Source organism: Puma concolor, chromosome C2 (assembly GCF_028749965.1).
Source record: "Puma concolor isolate L17-30 chromosome C2, mPumCon1.1.hap2, whole genome shotgun sequence".
Lineage (NCBI taxonomy): Eukaryota > Metazoa > Chordata > Mammalia > Carnivora > Felidae > Puma > Puma concolor.
In genome coordinates, this window is record NC_141675.1 from 125,059,344 (window position 1) to 125,065,343 (window position 6,000).

Below are 6,000 nucleotides of genomic sequence, written 5' to 3' on the forward strand. Positions count from 1 at the left end.
TTGCATTAATTATCTATTGCTAGATAACAAATCGTCCCAAATTTAGTGATTGAAAATTGTAATAATTATGTATTATCTTTGACAGTTTATGCAGACCAGAAATTCAGAAAGGTTTCAGAGTCTCTGAGGTTGCAGTCTGATGTCAGTTAAGGCTATAGTCATCTGAAGGCTCTTCTGGGACTGGCAGATCCACTTCCAAGGTGTTTTAACCTTAATACTGCCAGGTTATTTCCTCTCCATGTGGGCTCTTCTGGTGTTTTCAAGGCAGCTGGCTTGCCCCAGAGTAAGCAATGCAAAAGAACAAGAAAGAAACTACAATGCTTCTAAGCCTAGCCTTAAAAGTTATATGCTGTCACTTCTATAGTATTCTATTGGTAACTCAAATCACCCCTGATTCAATGTGCATGAATAGATAGGCATAAATACTCAAAGACAAGGATCTTGAGGGGATATCTTGGAGACAGGCCATCATACCAATTATATATGTAAAAATATAATATGAAACCAGATAAGTGTTTAAATTGTTTGGCTTATGACCAAGAAGCATTTCCCATTAATTCTAGTGAAAGCTTTTTTTAATTTCTATTCCCACCTACTTGACACTTTTGGCTCTAAGTTAAATAGTCATAAAAGGTTTGCCATGAACTTTTAATTTCATACTATTGGAATAACAATTTAATCATAGTTAATGTGTTATTTGCCATTTCTTTATTTTCATTTCTTCTCTCACCGATTTGATTGCAATAAGTTTACATTTGATATATATAAAATAATAAAAACATAGACTTTTAATCAAAATTATTTGAGTATGAATAAGGTCATTTCTCTTTAAAATGCATTACACAAATTGTTTCCATTTAACCTCTGGAATGGAGCAGGGATAGGCCAAGCTCATAGTCTGATTTCAAAGAAAGAAAAGGCAAATCCAACACTAGGGAGAGGGAAGGAATACAGAAATGAGACTCAGAGGAAAATTCTACATTATGAGTGTCTGGAGGTAACAAAGCGGGGAGACAGGGAGACTGGGAGGTATGGGAGAAGTTAGTGGGGCTTTAGCAGGAGCTTCTCTGAAAGGTTTCTGACCTGTCCTCAGCTGTGTCAGCAGGCCCAGAGGCAGCATCTTGAGCCCAGTCTATAAATGTAATGGTTATTTTTATGAACTTGCCATTTCAATAATATGTTGAAACTAAGATGCTACTGTTATCTAGTGTTACTTTTCATCAACATCATTAAATGGAGTGTATTATCCTATGCCATTTGCCATGCTAATGCACTCCAGTTTATTCCAGAGACATGGACCAGTACTTTCTAAAACAATTACATTCTGCTTTGGGAAATAGTTGTCAAAAGTCTTTAGACCTTCAGAAATCTAACTGAATGAAGAATGTGACATTACCTATGTTTTAGAAAAAAAAATTTTTTTTTTCTCAGAGATTCTTTATATCCTAGTAGGAAAGACTCAGACTTTGAGAAAGCATTTGAATTTCATTTCTCTACTCATCTATATGACCATAAGCTGGCCACTTATGCTTTCTTTGCCTCATACATCAAATGGGAATAATGCCTTCTCACAAAATTCTTCTAAAAACTCAGTATGGAAAAAAAAAAAAAGATTCAGTATGATAACAGTTATAAAGTGCCTCATATAGTAAATACCTATTAAATATGTGTTCCCTTCTCTCTTTTGCCTTTTATTTGTTCCCAATATAAACACTATTTTCTGATAATATCAAATCAATTTGCTGGCAGCCAATATTTAATCCTTGAGTGAAAGCTTTTCCTAGTCTGTATCCTGAAGATGGCATATTTTGCTCATAACCTTTCTTTGTATTTGAAGGAGCAAGGCCAGTAAAACCTCCTCAACCATCTTCTATCTAATCCTTCTCATGAAATATTTTTTTAATTTTTTTCATTATAATCAGTCTTCAAATAATCCTCAATATAAGTTTTAATAACTTGTCAAAATGTTTGTCCTGTTAATTATGTATTGATCATTTTTGGGGGGTGTTTGTTTATTTTGCAGGAAGCAATACTGGAATCTTATCTGATAAAACTGTCATTAATATTTTCATTTTCAATTTCTCTAGTTTTCTCCCTTATGTAAAAAAAGAAATCTATATAGTGTGAGTGCAATGTAGTACAAGGAAAAAAATTCTACTCATTTAAGTTCTTTAATCTCACTACTCCCATTTCTGAAATTATTTTTCAATGATTCAATTATTCATTGTTTGCATATCCTAATAAATATCTAAAACATAATTACTCCCTCCTTGTTCTATAACCTTCCGAATTCAAAAGTAAGACCTTCTTTTTCTGATTTACTATTAGATCCCTAGATGTTAAATATCATATAAATTTATTTTTCCAATTTCTGGCTACTGTTTTCCTCCTCCAGTTTTCATCAATGGAATTTTAATGTGAAAAATGTGGATATTAATGAACAAGTACCACTACATTATTTTCTATGTATGTAAGAATGTGATGAATGTATGGTCTACCAGTTCTTTCCTAACGCGCTATATTAGACATAAATGTGTTTCTCATGGCAAAGCAGTTCACAGGATTAATTCTCTGAAAGTGCAAGTTGTTATTGAAAATTCCCATATTCATCTCAGATCTAATATTTTTCTCTATGGTAGTGTTTATTTATTTTTAATTTCTACCAGATAACATCTTAAAATCCTATAGCTGTATTCTGGTTTCACAGATATGTAAATAATGGATCACAAATTAAATTTCTGTTCTTTCTTGACAGGAGAAAATAAAATAAGTTCATTAATTTTCTTCACTACTTCTGCATTTAAAAATATCTTGTGCTGTTTATTAAGTCAAGGTGGATGACCTAATATGGAAAATAAAGCCCACATTTAATAAAACCATGCACTAATTTTGGTTAGTGACAATGCTGTTTATTTACTAAAACTCAGCCTTACTGAAAAAAAATGTTAGAAATATTAATATTTTACAATAATTGCAGAAGTGATGTTGAGGGGTTGAATTATGAAATGTGTCCCCTGCCAAAAAAAGATATCTTGAAGCATAATGTTTAGTACCTCAGAATGCAAACTTAGCTGGAAATAGAATGTTCATAGGTGTAATTAAGTTAAGATGAATTTATTTGAGTGGGCCCTAATTAGATACAACAGGTGTCATTATTTAAAAGGGGGAGGTGGATTTGGACTGATACGTACAGAGGGAAGACAATGCAAGGAGAAATAGGGAAAACATCAAGTGAATATTGGAGTTGTGCTTCCAAGAAGCCAAGAAATATCTGGGGCAAAAGCTGAAAGAAGCAAACAAGGATCCTTCCCCTACAGATTTCAGAGGGAACCTGATCTTGCAAATGTTGATTTCAGAATCGCAGCTTCCACAACAGAGAGAATCCATTTTCTCATTGTTCTAAGCTACCTAGTATTTGGTACTTTGTTATGGCAGCCCTAAGAAACCAATACAAATATAAAGCTAATAGCTACTTTAATTCACCAGATATAAATTACATGGACTGTGACTACATAAATACAGCTTGAATCACTACTTTATCACCATGGATCTTTATCATTATGGGTTATTCTCGTAACATAATAAAGGATACTTATACAATGTCTAGTATCATAACAAGTGTTTTACTTGTATCAATTTATTTAATCCTCACAACTATATTTCAAAATAGTATCATTATAGCTCCTTTTGAGGCACAGAGAAGTGATCATATCTGTAGTATGTGAGAGAATCAATGCAAATCTACAAAGTCTGCCCACAGAGTCCATGTGCTCAGTCACTACCTGAGAAAGCCTTCAACCAGTCTATCCTCTCCAACTTCACCTGCACTAATTAATATCTCACTTTTTTGACCTTCTAAAACATAGCTCTTGTAACTCAAAATACATTTTGTTTTATCGTTGTCTATAAGAAAGCTGCCAGGCTCTTCAGTGTGGCATATTACATTTATAGGGTCCCATAACCTGGAATAAATCTACATTTCAAAACACATCTATAGTCATATTATGTGTACAGATATTAAAGGAAAGGAAATTGTGTAAGTGGTGTTGGATAACAATGAAGGAATGCAGAAATGTCAGGATTTAGATTCAGTGCAGGAAATACTACTGACAATGAGTCCTTTTTAAAAGGCATTGGGTCAGGATAAGACACACAAGCACACAAATTTTGACCTTGCCTCTATTTATCTGCCTAATCCTGTCTCCTCCTACACTTGCTTTGTCACGGCACACTCAGCATATACTTCTGCAATTTTAGAAATATCATGTTCTCTCTTACATTCTTTTTTAATTAAAAAAACTTTTTTTTTAAGTTTTTCAAGCCTGATGTGGGGCTTTAACTCATGAGCCATGAGATCATGATCTGAGCTGAAGTCTGATGCTTAAGTGACTAAGCCACCCAGGCACCCCTGTTCTCTCTTAACATTCTGACATTACATTTGCTGCTTTTCATTCTTCTGCCCCTTTTATTCCTAACATCACTTTCCCTCCCCCATGTCCACCCTCCCATTGCATCACTTTTATGGGTAGCTTCTACTAGAATTCCATGAATCACCTTATTTGTGTCCTGTCCTGATAAGCTTTGTCTGATTTGTCTCCCATCAACTGGCCAACCCAGAATCTGTGCTTCACCTGTGGGCTCTCCTTAGTCTTTGGCATTCATTGCATACCTTTGTAATAGTCAGTTGGCTTATCTATATCTCCATTCTAAATTCCCTGAAAATAAGAACTTCACATTGGTCTTTGGCTGCCCAGAGCACACACGATGGCAGGAATGAAGTAACAACTCAATATGTGTTTGATAAATGAGTAAATGAATGCTGAAACCTAGAAAACCCTGGGAGTGTATGATGAAGAACATTGAAAAAATGACAGGCCTATGGAAAGACCCTAAAGCCAAAGACACTGAAGCTCTGGCATCAATGAGCACTGACATGTGCACGTGGTAGGGAGAAAAGGACTGGACACGTTGCATTGACCAAAGCAGATTTTTCTCCAAAATGACTAGCTGAGAGGAAAGATGAGAAAGATAGTTGAGAAGAGTGGATCATAGTAGGGTCAGAATCTATGTAGACAGAAAGAACGAAGGGAAATGCAGGCAGTAAAGATCAGATGGTGCAAAAGGTAATTTCAGGCAGATAATTAGAGGCAGATAAATTAGAAATAGAAAATTGCCACATCAAAACATTATACAATCTTTACTCCAGAAAGTGTTCAGGCCAGAGAATCAACATACAGGGGAGCAGATGCAGCCGCAATTTGATAAAACATTGATGACTGCAGTAGATGGGTGATGCAGAATGTAAAATTTTATGGAATTCCTACTAAAGCAGAAATCACCTTCTATGTGACTAGCCAAGGCCATAAGCTCCATGAGAGCAGGCCTATAACTGTCTGACTTACTGCTGTATCCGCAGCCTAGCACCTCATAGACACAGAACAGGTACTTAGATATGATAGGTCTTTCAGTTACATGACATACCAATTACTCTCCATTCTCCCCTCTCAGTCACCTGTCATCCACTTGCCCAAGACGGAAACCATGAATCCTCACAGACTTCTGTTTCATTCACTCTTTCAACATAGTTATCAATAGGCAACTCTTGTTGATTCTACCTCCAGAATTAAATTTAGTGAATCTATGTCCCTATTTTCCCATTAACACAATGCTTGTTTAGGCCATCATTCTTGTTCATTTGCACTCCTGCTAAATCCTTGTACAACTATCCCCTCTGTTTCTAAATATTCTCTTAGAACCAACTCTCCAAATTGCTACCATACTAATAAGTGTTGTGGATTGAATTATGTTCTTTAAAAAGATATGTTTAAATGCTAACCTCCAATACCAGTGAATGTGACCTTAGGTGGAAATAAGTTAATATGAAGGTATACTAAATTAGGATGGGTCCTAATTCAATGACTGGTGTCTTCATAAAAAGAGAGAAAATTAGACACAGAAAAACAAAACAAAACAGGGAGAGTACTATACAATAGTGAGACA